This window comes from Carassius gibelio, chromosome A12, assembly GCF_023724105.1.
Source record: "Carassius gibelio isolate Cgi1373 ecotype wild population from Czech Republic chromosome A12, carGib1.2-hapl.c, whole genome shotgun sequence".
NCBI lineage: Eukaryota > Metazoa > Chordata > Actinopteri > Cypriniformes > Cyprinidae > Carassius > Carassius gibelio.
In genome coordinates, this window is record NC_068382.1 from 21746336 (window position 1) to 21763947 (window position 17612).

At 38.0% G+C, this 17612-nt stretch overlaps 1 long non-coding RNA gene across 1 annotated transcript; it reads right to left on the reverse strand.

Annotated features, from left to right (window-relative positions):
* Window positions 1–14587: 14587 nt before the first annotated feature.
* On the reverse strand, window positions 14588–17003 carry LOC128025477 (uncharacterized). The gene is made up of 4 exons (XR_008186163.1): window positions 16891–17003; window positions 16214–16231; window positions 15678–15772; window positions 14588–15072 (listed from the first exon to the last, which is right to left on the reverse strand). It is a non-coding gene; the product is annotated as an uncharacterized LOC128025477 (long non-coding RNA).
* Between the last annotated feature and the right edge of the window lie 609 nt (window positions 17004–17612).

The window sequence follows — 17612 nt, forward strand, 5'->3', positions numbered from 1 at the left end:
AGATAATAGCAGAATCACAATCTTAGGCTATTAGAGTGATTTAACCAATTTTAAATCTTTGGCATAATCCTCTGACTTCAAGACAACCATTAGGCCATGGTACAACATGTGTTATATTTTAATACACAACAGCATAGTAAAAATGTAGACTCCCATAGTGGTGGCATTGCTGTCAAATTTATTACAGTTTTAATAGGGAATGAAAAAAAATCAATTTATTCATTCTTGTATAGGGCTTGGACTGAAAATAATCTTACCCAATTTTGGAAAAGAAAATTGTAAGAGAGGCAACAAAAAGAAGTTCCTCTAGCTCAGAGCATGGCGGTAGCAATGACAAAGTCCTGGGTTTCATAATCAGTAAATGTGTGAATTGAAATACTTAAATGCAATGCAACTTGCTTTGCATAATAATGTAAACTATATAGTATTTGAGAGGCCAAACTAAAAGTTGTGATATATAGCCCAGATGACACAAAAGACTTCAACAGATGGCAGTAGCAAGACACCTCAAAAACATCCTTGGTGGATTGACTTGCTGATATAAGATGTCCAATACAAAACCAATCTAATCTGTGTTCGATGACACTGGAATGAAGGAGGAAGACCCCATAATAACTAAATCAACCCTAGGAAACAGGCAAGAGGGGTGGTAAGAGGTGGGGGTGGGGTTGATCTTGCTTCTTGTGACTCCTCCTGGAGAACAATGTCATTTTTTCAGAAATCTGTCATTACCATCCATTATATCTCAATTGTATCTCACAGACTCCGATATGAAAACAGATGCTTAAAGGTATGTTCACAAAAAATAAAAACATTCTGAAAATGTACTCACCGTATGTCATGGTATGTTGTGCTAGAGAACAGACAGGACGACAAAGATGAAGAATATAATAATATTTTAATACATCTACAACAGGTAAACAAAACAGATAACAAGGGGCTGACAGGTGAGATCAATGAAGGTGATTAATTGATAATGTGAACAGTAACAACCAAATATGGAAACAGAGGAAGAAACCACAATAAACAGTCCATGGGGTGTGCCAGTTTGCCCCCTTCCTGGAAGGTGCATCCTTGAGCCATGGAGACAGAGGGATATATGGAGGGGGACTAAGGAGAAGGTCAAATGAGTAAATGTGGGATGGTGACAGGGGAAGGCAAAGGGCTGGCAGGCAAACAAGACAGGTGGAGGTTCTGGCAGAGGATGGACTCCCAGGAGGAGGACAACTAACAGAGTCCAGGGAGGTGACAATGGAGGGAATAGCCAGGGTGATGAAAGAAGGGAACCGGAGCAGAGGAAGGAGCCAGGTGGGACCCAGGCTACAGCCATGATAGTGACCCACGGTGGAGCTGACGGAGAAAGGAGCCATGGTGGAGGAAAGGCCGCGGAGCGGGTGGAGAAGGAGCCAGAGGATGAGACAGAGAAAGCGACTGGGAGGATCCAGATTGTCAAGGTGGAGCATATGGTGCCAGCGACCTAGGCCAAGGTGACGGTTGGTCGACAACTGACCAAGGCGTATTTGGAGGGATGATGGAGCCCGGTGGAGCTGGTGGACTGACGTGCCATGGTGGAGACGATGGAGCTAAGAGCCATGGTGGAGCCACTGGGTTGAAGGGCCAGGGTGGAGTCAGGGACTCAGAGGCTGAAGGAGGAGACAAGGGATCCACCAGCCATGATGCAGATGAAGACTGGCAGACACACAGCAATCCCACCGCACAGATGAAAGGCTGAGGGTGATCAAGTGATTTGCTGGCTCTCGCACCTGGTCAGACGGGTCCAGTTCAACCAATGGGCTCTGGCTTAGGCACCGCAACGCGGGGTGATGGTTGCAGGCAGGACGACGAAGATGAAGAATACAATAATATTTTAATAAATCCACAACAGGTAATCCAAACAGTAAGAGCACATGAACAGGGTAACATTCATAATAACCAGCAAACTAGAATATAACAGACAGGAACTAATATAGGATAGATAATGAGGAGCAAACAGGTGAGCAAAATGAAGGTGATTTACTAATAATTAGAACAGTAGCAACCAAATATGGACACAGAGGGAGGAACAACAATCAACAGTACACGGGTGTGACACCGTAAGGCCATTGAAGATGTAGATGATTTTTTAGAACAGATTTGGAGAACATAACTTACTCACTAATGAATCCTCTGCAGTGAATGGGTGCCATCAGAATGACAGTCCAAAAGCATCATAATAATTCACAAGTAATCCATGTGACTCCAGTTAATCAGTTAATGTTTCATGACAAGAAAAGCTGCATGTTTGTAAGAAACAAATCCATCAAGGACTTTTAACTTTATACTACCGCTTCGAAATCCATAGAGATATTTGTTTAGAACTGTTTTGGATTGTCTTTGCTTTGAAACAGTGTTTGATATGTGCATATTTCTCTCTTTTTCCACTTGATAGAAGACTCATATTTTAGCAGGAAGCAAGAATAAAATCAGCCACGATAATAAGATAATTTGTTTATTACAAAAACACAGCTTTTCACTTCACAAGATGTTAATTGATGGACTGGAGAGGTGTGATATACTTTAAGATTATTGTTATGTTTTTATCAGCTGTTTGGACTCTCTTTCTGACAGCATACATTTACTGCAGAGGATCCATTCATGAGCAAGTGATGTAATTCTAAATTTTACCAAATCTATTCTGATGAAGACACAAACATCTATATTATATTGCCTGAGGGTGAGTAAATTTAAATTTTGGGGTGAACTATTCTTTTAAGTTAAGACCCTAGTGATCCACCAAATGAGAATGATTCCCCTTTAGATATTCAACAACTATGCTCAGATTTGGCAAGTAAGAGATCTCAATATGAACACCCACATTTTTCACCATTATCTTATAAGACAAAATGATCATGACTTAGATATTTATTTCTAGTATAGCTCTCCTCTATAACATAATACCAAGACCTAGGTGATACCTAAACACATTAAAGACTTAATTTAGTCTCCTGAGCTATGGAAGAGCAACCATTGAGCATTAAAACTTTCACATCACACGAAGCAAATTCAGTGGAGAAAGGTTTTGCTTGCACAGTCAAATTGAACATACTGTATTAGTAGAGCATTTGATAAATAAATTATGATTCATCTTTATTTTAACAGCCATGTTTGGTTAATCAAGCACTGTATTTGAAAAACTGTACATTCAAAATCATTGGTTTATAAATGTGGACTTTTTTTCTCACACATCTCACACATTTTGAAACTCTAACAAGTTGTCTTGCGGATGTCTAAAAGTAAAAATCACACTTTCAAGTAACCCCTAAAAACATGAAGTAATGTGGCTGCCCAGAATACTCTGAAACTAATACTAGAACATCTTGGTTTGGCCTCACAGGGAATCCACCTGCTGACCTTTATGGAAGACCAGCCGGGTATAAAACAAACATTTAAGATCTGGTTAGTGAGGGAAAACAAAATGCCAGATAACTTAACTACTCCAAAGGGCACTACATTTATAGCTAATACATCAGCTAAATTTGGTGCTGCAAGCTAATTCAGCACTCATGGTTACAAATAGACAGTTCAGCTGAAGCTATTTTGACTGTATCTGAAACCTGGAGTATCTTGTGAGGAAACAGACTTAAAGTGCATCGTTATTTGAAATGAGCATTAAGTAGAATTATAATGTAGCATAATACACATGTTTACTTCCAATTTTGATTAATTAAATGAATCATTTCTGTATAAAAGTAGTATTTCTTTACTCCCCAACACTGGTAGAAACTGTAAATGTACAATGCATGTATATTAATATCCTGCCAACGTTCTTTTTCATGATGTGAAGTAAAGCACATTTGTACAGACTGTGCTACTTTATTACTTCCTGCATTAAAGAATGCATTCATGCTGATGGCTCACAGTTTAGAGGATCACTTCAAACCCCACATCCATGATTATTATCCAGAGAGAGAGAGAGAGAGAGAGAGAGAGAGAGAGAGAGAGAGAGAGAGAGAGAGAGAGAGAGAGAGAGAGAGAGAGAGAGAGAGAGAGAGAGAGAGAGAGAGAGAGAGAGAGAGAGAGAGAGAGAGAGAGAGAGGGAGAGCAATAGAATGAGACTACAGTATATATCTTGGATACTGTGTGTGTGTGTGTGTGCGCACTCTGCACTGTAACACTGTAATAAATTATTTGATAGAGACACTTCCATGCACATGCATATGAGGCTGAGGAAATTATCATCCCATTAATATTTTAACGTATAATGAAAAAAGCAGAGGAAGCAAGAAGCCAGATGAGATGAGCTTGAATATCTGCACAACTTTCTCATGCTGATCTCTGCATTTCAGTGAGAAAATGTTGTATTAACTGTGGCTTCTCAAGTAAGATAACATGGGACCAACTAAGAAGAAAAGTGTTGTACCTGACTGACATATACACCAATTAGCACCAATTACTGTAGTTATTTATGCATTCTTCCATGTTTGTGTTACTACTATTATATGTTTGATATAATTGTGTTTGCTGGTGCCATGTGGTACAGTTACTGGTACTCCAATACACACACACAAATGAACAGAAAGACGAACTCTAATGAGTCCTTGGGTAAACCTTACTGCCTTGTTAATAGTATAATTGTATTCTTATTTAGGCTCGCTGGACATTAATTATGTGTGATGTTGCAAAATCTAAGTTTGTTCAATTATAAAATAAGTTTTTAATCCCTGATGCAACCTCACATGCAGAATATGTATTTCCCCACATTTACAGCAATGTATTGAACTTGTTGAATATTTTCTATTATCTTGAATAGTGTTTCAACACATGCAGATTTTTAATTGATTTCATTGATAATATGAAATTAGATTGTAAGGAGATATATATATATATATATATATATATATATATATATATATATACCTTCACAGAGTGCAGAAAATGACTGCATGCAAACTACCAGAGAGGGCACTGTTTACTTTCAAGTCTGCCTGAGTTTCTGTTTTAAGGGAACTGTCCTCTCACTAGTTGCTCATGTTCATGGTAAATTTATAGTAAATAAAATATGGAAAATCTTTGTCTATCTGCCATATTGTCTTCCTCTCCCCCTATTCACCTGTTGATCTGGCAGTTTTTGAAATGCATTTCACTTCTGTGCTTGCAGGCAAAATCCTGGATTCAAACTTCAGCTGTGTGAAGAATAACTTCTTAAGCATAATAGCTAGAACGAACACAGACGTGAGGCAATATCTCTCAACCAGTATTTAGAATAGCTAGACCTAAAGATAACGGCTGTTTCTGAGATAATACGCTGTCATTTCTTCAACTCTGCCAACCAACAACTGAACTTGAAATATGAGCAAACATCAGTTAGATCAGGGTCTAAAATAGCAGCTTTTTTATCTAATTACTGTGATAGATTAAATAAAAAAAGAATAAATCACGTAATCTGACTTAAAGCTGTTTTGTTCAGAAACCTCTGGCAAAAAGCTATCATGGATAGAGTTCATGACTTGATCTAGCACGCTTTTTTCCTTACAAAATCTCTGACACCTACACTTCATAGCATCTTACAGCAGATGACAAATTATCAACGAATAGACGGACTGTCAGAGAGAGAGAGAAAGAAAGAAAGAGTGAAAGTCAGCACATGGCAAAGAAAGTGAATACAGCCCATGATGAAGGCACTTGGTTGCTGCTTCAGAACTAAAAGCCAGCATCGCTTCCATCCTTCCCCTTCAGACTTCATTATCTCAGCTCTGACTGATGTGATGGAGCTTTGGCTGAAGTGTCACTAACACAGAGGGCGGAAATAGCTCTTTACCCACTTACCCATGATGCAGTTCACACTTGGCTTGGCATTGTTATTGCACTGTAACTGAATAGGTGCTTCTCACTGCTATGGTGTGAATTGGGGAGAGTGAGCTTCAAAAGACAAAATAAATCAGAGATCAGAGAGTGAAATTAAAGTTTCAGTCACTCTCTAGACAAGAATTTTCAAAATGCTTTGTGCGTTTTCAAATGCTCTTGCACTTTCTCAAATATACAATAAGTATGTACCATATCTGTCTTTCTTTCCCTCTCTTTCTTTCTTACTTGGTGTATCTGTAATACGATTGTCTGTCTGGTTGACACTGATATTTAGGCTCAGATGATTGAGACTCATGGCCAATCAGTTCCAAAAAGAAATATAAAATCAGCTTATTCTAAGATAACAGGTTTAAAAAGCATTAAATCCAAGATTTGGTGATAGTATCAACCCAGCAGGCACCGGACGTCAATATAACGTCATGCTGACATTGGATCCCAACGTTGGTCAGACGTTGTAATTTGGCTGAAAATGAAAATCGGGTTGACGACAGAACCCAACGTCATATTGACGTCGATCTCCAACGTTGGTCAGACGTTGAATTTTGGATGAATATGAAAATCTGGTTGACGTCAGAACCCAACGTCAGGCTGACGTCGATCTCCAACGTTGGTCAGACGTTGAATTTTGGATGAAAATGAAAATCTGGTTGACGTCAGAACCCAACGTCAGACTGACGTCGATTTCTAACGTTGGTCAGACGTTGAATTTTGGATGAAAATGAAAATCTGGTTGACGTCAGAAACCAACGTCAGACTGACGTCAATTTCTAACGTTGGTCAGACGTTGAATTTTGGATGAAAATGAAAATCTGGTTGACGCCAGAACCCAACGTCAGACTGACGTCGATTTCTAACGTTGGTCAGACGTTGAATTTTGGATGAAAATGAAAATCTGGTTGACGTCAGAACCCAACGTCAGGCTGACGTTGATTTCTAACGTTGGTTAGACGTTGCATTTTGGATGAAAATGAAAATCTGGTTGACGTCAGAACCCAACATCAGGCTGACGTCTATTTCTAACGTTGGTTAGACGTTGCATTTTGGATGAAAATGAAAATCTGGTTGACGTCAGAACCCAACGTCAGGCTGACGTCGATTTCTAACGTTGGTTAGACGTTGCATTTTCGAATAAAATGAAAATCTGGTTGACGTCAGAATCCAACGTCAGGCTGACGTCAATCTCCAACGTTGGTCAGACATTGCATTTTGGATGAAAATGAAAATCTGGTTGACGTCAGAACCCAACGTCAGGCTGACGTCGATTTGTAACGTTGGTCAGACGTTGCATTTTGGATGAAAATGAAAATATGGTTGACGTCAGAACCCAACGTCAGACTGACGTCGATCTCCAACGTTGGTCAGACGTTGCATTTTGGATGAAAATGAAAATATGGTTGACGTCAGAACCCAACGTCAGACTGACGTCGATCTCCAACGTTGGTCAGACGTTGCATTTTTAATGAAAATGAAAATCTGGTTGACGTCAGAACCCAACGTCAGGCTGACGCCGATTTCTAACGTTGGTTAGACGTTGCATTTTGGATGAAAATGAAAATCTGGTTGACGTCAGAACCCAATGTCAGGCTGACGTCGATCTCTAACGTTGGTCAGACGTTGCATTTTGGATGAAAATGAAAATCTGGTTGACGTCAGAACCCAACGTCAGGCTGACGTCGATCTCCAACGTTGGTCAGACGTTGCATTTCGGATGAAAATCTGGTTGACGTCCGAACCCAACGTCAGACTGACGTCAGTCTGCTACATTGGTCAGACGTTGCATTTCGGATGAAAATCTGGTTGACGTCAGAACCCAACATCAGACTGACGTCAATCTCCAACGTTAGTCAGATATTGCATTTTAGATCAAAATGAAAATCTGGTTGACGTCTGAACCCAACGTCAGACTGACGTCAGTCTGCTACGTTGGTCAGACGTTGCATTTCGTATGAAAATCTGGTTGACGTCAGAACCCAACGTCAGTCTGCTACGTTGGTCAGACGTTGCATTTCGGATGAAAATCTGGTTGACGTCAGAACCCAACATCAGACTGACGTCAATCTCCAACGTTAGTCAGATATTGCATTTTGGATCAAAATGAAAATCTGGTTGACGTCTGAACCCAACGTCAGACTGACGTCAGTCTGCTACGTTGGTCAGACGTTGCATTTCGGATGAAAATCTGGTTGACGTCCGAACCCAACGTCAGACTGACGTCAGTCTGCTACGTTGGTCAGACGTTGCATTTCGGATGAAAATCTGGTTGACGTCAGAACCCAACATCAGACTGACGTCAATCTCCAACGTTAGTCAGATATTGCATTTTAGATCAAAATGAAAATCTGGTTGACGTCTGAACCCAACGTCAGACTGACGTCAGTCTGCTACGTTGGTCAGACGTTGCATTTCGTATGAAAATCTGGTTGACGTCAGAACCCAACGTCAGTCTGCTACGTTGGTCAGACGTTGCATTTCGGATGAAAATCTGGTTGACGTCAGAACCCAACATCAGACTGACGTCAATCTCCAACGTTAGTCAGATATTGCATTTTGGATCAAAATGAAAATCTGGTTGACGTCTGAACCCAACGTCAGACTGACGTCAGTCTGCTACATTGGTCAGACGTTGCATTTTGGATGAAAATGAAAATCTTTTTGACGTCAGAATCTAACGTCAGACTGTCTGAAAATGGAATACACAAATGTTTTGTGTTTTTATCAGAAAAATGACTAAGAGATGAACTGGATTATAACAAATATGATTTATTTATTCACATGTTGTATCATTTACATTTAACATGGAACAGAACATTTACAAAATAATTACATTTTAACATCAACATTATTGGAACTGAATAGTTTTGAAAACATTAACATACATTTTATTAACATCTTTCTTTTTTTCCTGCCACCTCCACCCACCCTGTCTGGTGCACAGTAACGTCGCAAGGGCTGTGCAAAGTGTGCAACTTCACTAGGCCTCACACCTCTAGAGGGCCTCGCTCCTGGCCTGCATTTTATGTCATTTATATCTCATTTTTATTACTATTTTTTCCACCCATCTTGTCCTTTGGTAGACTAAAATAGTCATAGCGGATAGACAGTACAAGACTCTAAGTATAAGAATGAGTAAAGCTGTTTGTTGATAGGACGACAAAAAGTTATAAAGTTTAACTTTTAAATGGTCTAGAGCCCTGCATTTCACCCTGACTTTTTTTACACTCCAGGCCGGGTTTCGGGCCAATTTCCACATCATTGTTCAGATGCGGGCTGTCCTTATGCCTGTTTAAGGCTTCTCCTTATTTTTATATTTAAGACATCCATCAATTAGTGATGAAAAAATTGCCGCACTGAGGGAAACAACACGAGACCGTGCTAACATGACTGTCAATAGCGGCTTAACAGTGTTAAGTGTCCCGCAGCATCACAGTGTTCTGCTTTTAAATGTACGCAATAGGCTTAAGCTTGACATAATTTTACAAGCCTTAAGAGAAAAGTTCATCTTTATGGATTATCTTTATAATGAATGAGTTTTTGTTTCTGATGTGTTGTATTTTGTTAAGTAGTCATTTAAAGTTTTCTATAGATATATTTGTCACGTCCGTGAGTCATGTATTCACTGAGCTTTGGTTCATTTTTGTTAAGTGCTCCTGTTCAAGTCGAGACAGTAGAAAGCGCATCATGACTATTTTCTTTTTTTTTATATAAAAGCACAACGATTTGTTGATAATGTGATTGCACACAAATAAAAGTAGACAATTTACAGTTACGAATGATGTATTACTCTTACCTTTATGAGCAAAAATTACTGCATATCCACTGAAAAAAATGCAAGTGATTGCACTGGCCAGCACGCTTTTGCTTGCACTCTCCGCACAAACTACTGGATATAGCGCACATTTATCTAGGTTTAATTTTTAAAAATACTTGAACTGTTTTATATATCTATAGATTTTATTTTAGGCAAGTCGTGATGATTTAAGAAGGCTAAACTGATCCATAGGTTCACTGTCTGGCACTGGCCGCTTGGCCATTAAAAAAAAAATCTAGGGATAGGGCTTAAATTTGAGGTCCGTGCAAGGCTCTAGGCTGGTCTGCCTCAGTGGTCGAGATGGCCAATCATATCAAAGAATGTGGGTCTTACTGTCACAACATAACTAGAGTTTGTGGAAAAATGTAAGCAGTAGCCTACGGTATTAGAGAACTGTTTTATGATTGAAATGTTCAGCGACCAAACATAATAGACTATCTAGAGATGCAAACTACTCAACCTTTTATGAAATTTCGCCCTTTTGAATTGAAAAAATGCGATAGGTTAATGATTCATGTAAAACATAAAATAAATGTGACAATAGACATTTGCGTTTTCGACTATTAAACATACGAATAAGAGTGAGAGTGCACATTTTAAAAGAAAATATTATTTTCAAATAGTGCAAATTGATTTTAGATGTAAAATTCAGCTGCAAAAACCTAGTACCGTTTAATTTCACTTTAATAGCAATAAACAGTTTCTTTTCTTTCCCAATAAAGTGAAATACTGAACATAAACATAGGAAGATGAGAAAATAATTATTTTAGAAGAAAATGTTGGATCGCTCTTTCCATCTGAACTCTTCATATATAACTGTCTACAAGCCTAGAACTAATTTAAGCATTCTTATTAACTTATTATAATTATGATTGTAGATCCTTATGAGCTAGTGCGTGGCCATGATTTGTGCGCAAGCATGTCAGTGAGCAAGGCATCACAATCGAACAGATGCATGTTAAAGTTGAGTTTGTTGCGGTTCTGGCTTTGCTACCGTTCGGACGTTCTAGCCTACTGTTCTGCACTTCGCTTATTATTTCTGTACTTTTCTCAGATTTTTCTACGATTTTTTACTTCAGCAGATCAGCACAGTGCTCAAACAAAATATTTTTGGCACAAACGCTAAAACTAAAAACTTTTTTTGACTGGAATAATACTACAAAAAAGACTTTGCCTCCCACTGCCAGCAGCTTACATTCTGGAGATGGGAAAACAACTGCCTACATTCAAATGGAAGAGAGAGAAAATGCCTCCTGTTGGATCTACTTGTTGCATGAACTGCTGCAAACTTCTACAAAGAATTGTGATTCTTGAAACAAAGTTACTTGCTGGACTTCCAAAACAGGCGAAACACTCAGCAGACTGTCGTCATGGACCCCCTCAGCATACAGCCGGTGAGTCCCATGAATCTTCTGAATCTCAACAGTTTGTACCAAGTGTAGAGGAACAAGCCGAAACGGATCATCACACTAATCGATGGCACAAACAGGGTGCAAGACCCAGAGGAACACAAGACATCAGATTGTCATGAGTTTCTCGTATTGCTGCCGTAGCTTTCTCTACCCCAGATTCAACTATGACAAGGCTTGTAAATACCAGTATTCTACCTCCCACTATACATCTTGAAAACAGATTTGAAGAATTAATGAATGCGGGTGAGGAATCCCCAAATGTGATTAGCAGCTAACACCGTTACTAACAGACAGTGACATTCAGCTCAGAGCGTAGCCAAGCCTAGGACTCTGATAGTGGGTGACTCTATTATCAGAAACATCCGTAGCAGGACTACAATAACATGCTGCCTTCCTCAAGCAACGGTCTCTTATGTGAACAAGGAACTTCAGAAAATGAAGCACAAGACTACAAATCTAATTATCAATCCATGTGGGGAAGAATGATACTCTCAAAAAGCAGTCAAACATCCTTAAGAAGGACTTCAGTGAACTCTTTCAAACACTTTGAAGACTCCAAGTTCAGTCGTTCATCAGTGGACCACTCCCAACTGATAACACCATGCAGCCACAAAAAGCACTGCTGATGGACACCATCCCGGAAGAGACCTGCCCTCAGAGCTCCTCACAGACAGACTGTGATATATCAAAACAGATACAAGACTCAGCACTCAAGGATGACTTTCTTGAAGACAGCCGGGGAAGCCAAGACAACATATCACAGCCACAAGAAACACCAGAGACACAACCCATCTCACCAGACACATTATTCCTCTCTCCAGCATCTCCACTTCTGTGCTTTTCACTGAAAATGGTAGAATTGGTGTATGTTTGGACTAAACTCTCTCACTCATTCGCTGCAAGCCCGCAAATGTCAACAAGAAAACAGCAGGGTCCCAAAACATCAAACCAAAAACAACTGATAGAAGCTCTCAGTGATATGTGTCGGGTCCCTGCTATTATAACCGCAACATTCACAAATGTTTAAAGAACAAGTGGGAACCCAGTGTGCCTGTAGCTTTCTCGATTTCACTTTTATCATGTGACAGAAAGTTTAAGGCCATCTTAAGCCGAAGGGCAAACTCATCTAATATGCATCAAACTAAAACTGATGTAATGACATAAAGCACTGCCATCAAGTTAGCATCTTTAAACATTCGCTCACTAAAAAATTTAATCATTTTGTAATCAATGACTTAACCACAAACAATTAGGATTTTATGTTTCTAAATGAAACATGGCTAGAGGACAGCTGCAGTTCAACAGTCCTCAATGAAGCAGTCCTTCCTAACTTCACTTCCATGAGTGTTTGCAGGACTGTTAGGAGAGGTGGAGGTGGAGCTGCTTTTTTAAAGATGTCTATCAATGCAAACAAGTGTCATTTGGTCATGACTTGTCTTTTGAATATTTAGGGATTGTGCTAAAAGGTGCTCAACACATTCTTTTTATTATTATTTACAGGCCTCCAAAATACTCTTCAGCATTTGTTGAGGTAACAGAAATGTTATCAATGATTTCCTCAGAGTTTGACTGTTTTGCTAATGCAGGGGATTTTAATTTTCACATAGACAATGCAGAAAACAAAACTACAAAAGAAATGATAACAGTTCTAAATACCTTTGACTTGATTCAGCATGTGCATGGACCCACACAAAGGTGGACACACTCTAGATGTAATCATCAGTAGGGCTCTAAACATTTCATTCATTGTTATTAAGGACGTAGTACTATCTGATCACTTCTGTATTTTCTTTGATATATTGATCTCTGCTACCACTTACTCTAGAACTGTCTCTGTCAGAAGGATATGCTTTCAAATGTAGCCGCACTTAATAACCAGAGCTGTAGTTCGCTGACAAGTGGTGCATTATTGCGTTCAAAATCGCAGAAGAATCTCATGCGATTATGAACGTGATATTGCGTAGCTTGTCAGCGAACTACGGCTCTGTCTATTAAGTGCGGCTCCATTTGAAAGCAGGTTATTGACATCAACCGCTAATCACCGCTAATCACAGAAACAGCTTTACTGACGAGACATGCATGAGAATTGCATGCAATTAATAGTGCAGCCCTAACAAGAACACTAGTGTACTATTTACGGAGGCCATATCTTTAACACCAAGTATTTTTTGCCGACTCTGTTGATATTCTCCTTGATTCCTTCAACTCAAAAGTTAAGAATGTTATTAATGATATTGCTCCAATAATAGTCAGTAAGAAAACAAACAACATTTTGGAAGACATAGTGCAGCAACTAAAATCATCAACTTGCTATATTGACACACTTCCCACATCTTTTTTCAAAAGTGTGCTTAACTGTTTATAAGTAAATCTCTTTCTGGGACTTTTCCAAACTCCCTGAAAACTGCAGTTGTTAAGCCCCTCCTGAAAAAGAGCAATCTTGATAACACCATTTTGAGCAATTATAGACCAATATCTAATCTTACTTTTATAGGCAAAATTATAGAAAAGGTAGTTTTTAATCAGCTGAATAAATACTTAAACATCTGGTTTCAGACCGCATCACAGCACAGAGACAGCACTCATTAAGATAATAAATGATATTAACTTAAATTGTGACTCTGGCAATATATCAGTGCTGCGTTTGACACTGTCGATCATAACATACTACTAGAGAGACTGGAAAACTGGGTCGGGCTTTCTGGGATGGTACTCAAATGGTTCAGGTCATACTTAAAAAGGAGCGATCATTATGTGAGTCTAGGAGAGCATAAGTCTAAGTAGACATCCATGATATGTGGAGACCCACAAGGTTCAATTCTTGCACCGCTCTTGTTTAGCCTGTATATGCTTCCTCTAAGTAAAATAATGAGAAAGAACCTAATTGCCTATTACAGCTATGCTGATGATACCCAGATTTACCTAGCCTTATCTCCAAATGAATACAGCCCCACTGACTCCCTCTGCCAATGCATTGATGAAATTAATAACTGGATGTGCCAGAACTTTCTTCAGTTAAACAAGGAAAAAACTGAAGTCATTGCATTTGGAAACAAAGATGAAGTTTTTAAGGTGAATGCATACCTTGACTCTAGGGGTCTAACAACTAAAAATCAAGACAGGAAACGTGGTGTGATTCTGGAGACAGACCTTAGTTTCAGTAGTCATGTCAAAGCAGTAACTAAATCAGCATACTATCATTTAAAAAACATCGCAAGAATTAGATGTTTTGTTTCCAGCCAAGACTTGGAGAAACTTGTTCATGCCTTTATCACCAGCAGGGTGGACTATTGTAATAGGCTCCACACCGGCCTTCCCAAAAAGACCATTAGACAGCTGCAGCTCATCCAGAACACTGCTGCCAGGATTCTGACTAGAACCAGAAAATCTGAGCATATCACACCAGTCCTCATTAACTTCCAGTTACATTTAAGATTGATTTTAAAGTACTTCTACTTGTCTAGAAGTCACTCAAAGACCTAGGACCAAAATACATTGCTTCCAAAATCAGCCTCCAGAAGAGATCAGATGTGCTAAAACACTAGTCACATTTAAATCTAGACTCAAAACTCATCTGTTTAGCTGTGCATTTATTGAATGAGCACTGTGCGATGTCCGACCTGATTGCACTGTATTTTATGTATTAACTGTAAGATCATTTTCTATTTCTAACTGTTTTAAATTCAAGTCAATTTTTAAATAATTTCCAAAGTTTTAAAATTGCTTGTTTTAGTTTTGTTCTTCATGATTATTTTACTTAATTTTATGTAAAGCACTTTGAATTACCATTTTGTTCGAAATTTGCTATATAAATAAACTTGCCTTGCCTTGCTACAGCAACCTCCCCCACCACACACACACACGCAAAATTGTAGAGGGCCTCGCACATCAACTTTGCACAGGGCCTCTCACCCTCCTTGCGACGGCTCTGCTGGGGCATATTTTAAACAAAAGGCAGTGGCTGCTGCAGTATTTGCCCCGTCTCTTTTGATGTTTTCTGGACACTCTCTGTAAGAAATATTTGAATAAGAAAATGTGTGAGTATAGGATATGATGCACTATAGTAATCACTGAATGTAATCATTAACTATTTATTTGCCTTCCACAGAATACATTTAGACCACTTACACTATTGATTTGGTTTCTTAGAAAAAAATAAAAATCTACCCTAGCTTTAAGAGCCATGAATGTAAATTACATGCTATAAGTCATCAAAATATATTTCAGCTTGTGATGCAATTGACAAACGCTAAGCAGACAATCTAGCAAAAGAAAACCATGACAACAAAGACACATTGCAGTATTTTTTTGCAGAGTGTCTTAAGGTAAATTAACATTTAATGTCTAATACATTAAATGCAAAAACAATTGTTAGAGAATGCAAAAACAATTGTTAGAGTTCTGAACAATAAAGATAGGCTGGCAACAGGAATGACCTGCCAATCAATAAGAAGTGTAAATATAGAAGTTTGTGTGATTTCTGTGTGACAGATGAGTACCTACAATACGAGGTTACTGGTTTTCACTAAACCAACTAAAACAGAAACTAAACAATGCTGAATGTCACAATGATATGATGCTAATATTTGTATTATATGTTAATTTTGTTTTACCTGTGACAACAGTGTACAGATTGATCTTGGTGAAAGCAAGCTTCCCCTTCCCCCACTTCATACTGAAACAGGCCATGACCTCATTTTTCATCAACCTGTGGATACAAGAGTAATGCCCAAATAATTAATTATACATGACACATTATGAGGCAGGTGTTATAGTTTCTGTTACGTGTTCATCATATCTAGTATAATGCAGATATCATACAGGTCCTCCAGTTGGTACTAGATTAAAAGTCATAGGCTCACCCAAACTGGCAGGTTTTTATCTTATTGCAAAACAACTGATATTGTGCAATTTCAAAATTTAAAACCAACACTATTTCAACAACTTGGCCTGTAAATATTAATTTCATTCATTTTCTCCTTGCTAGCAACTGTAAAGTGCAAAATTATAGGATAACAGAAGAGCACACAAGAAAACCAGAAGAATCAGATTAACTACCTTCAATCTATTAATATTTTAATCTAATTAATGTAATATATTAAAGCAGATTGTTCTAGCAGCTCTTTTATAAATGAACAAAAAAACATACCTTACAACAATATGGCTTCTTCAGAACATGGCAAAGAGATAAATGCAAAACAAAGCAAAAACAAAACAAAAGTTATAACCTCATATAGTATAGCCCCTAAATTCACACTATATTAAATACTATACCTTAGTGATAAACTTGAACCCCAAATATAAAACTAGAGCTTGTAGAAGAAAAGGCTGTTTTTGCTTAAAATGAATAAAAAAGCAGCCTCTTTACATCGTGTGTAGAAATCTGACAGCTAAAGGAGATCCAAAATTTATTAAACTTGTACAGCAGAATATTAAGTTACTATAATCACCTGTATAACTAATTCGCATGACACAATTGAAGAAAAAAAAGCAATGAATCGAACAAATTTCATGATGAAAAGCTTAACGTTAAATTATTCGAAACAATAATAATAATAACATAATAATTAAAAACATATGTCTCAAGTTTAAACTTTATTTGAACTGTTTTTCAGCGCTAACAGTTAGATGGCTTTAATGACTCAGGCGTTTTTATTTCAGGGATATAACAGTTAACGTTACCATTTTTTAATTAATTATCTCTACCCATCGGTCTTGCAGCTAAAACACTTCGATGTATTTGATACGTATTACAAGTAATATCATTATATAGGGGGGCATAAACACTTTTACGTTATACATGATCTAATATCCAGATATACTCACCACAGTTTGAGCTGTAAGTGCACCGCAGGCCGCCTGATAAACTGATGCCTGCCGATCCAAAAAAGACCGCCAAGTAGTCGCAAAATGGCGCAATAGCGCGATGTCACCGTGTTCCATTATGTTTGGGCGTGGGATTTTGGGGGGGGGGGGGGGGGGGGGGGGGGGTGGCAAAAAAATAAAAAAATACAAATAATAATCATAATAATAATAAAAATCCAAATAAAATAAACAATAATATACTTTAAATTAACTTGTATTATTCTGTAGTGCTTATTCACAAAATCCATACACAGAAAAAGTTGAAGCATATTCATCATTGATGGATGAGATCAACATTTAAATATGAAATTTGTAATTTTAAATTTTTAACTAGAATGTACTTTAAATATGAAAAATGCAAGTAAGAAGCAGCAATCAATCTGATCAATTATTTTATATATATAAAAAAAACATATATAAGAACAGACTAAATTATAGCAAAGGAATTAGACATTTATATTGCATAATTATAAGACTGTACAATAAACAGTAATGCTTGCATTGTCTGCATGCACTTACTTTACTTTCCAACACAAAGATCAACAAGTTTATGTTTTGATAAACAATGTTTCCAGCCCAGAATTAAGTAAGCAATACTGTTTTGATCCTCCTAAATATGTCTTAACATGTTTGAGAGTGTTTGAATTGCATTATATTGCAAACAAGATTGTGTCACGGGCCAG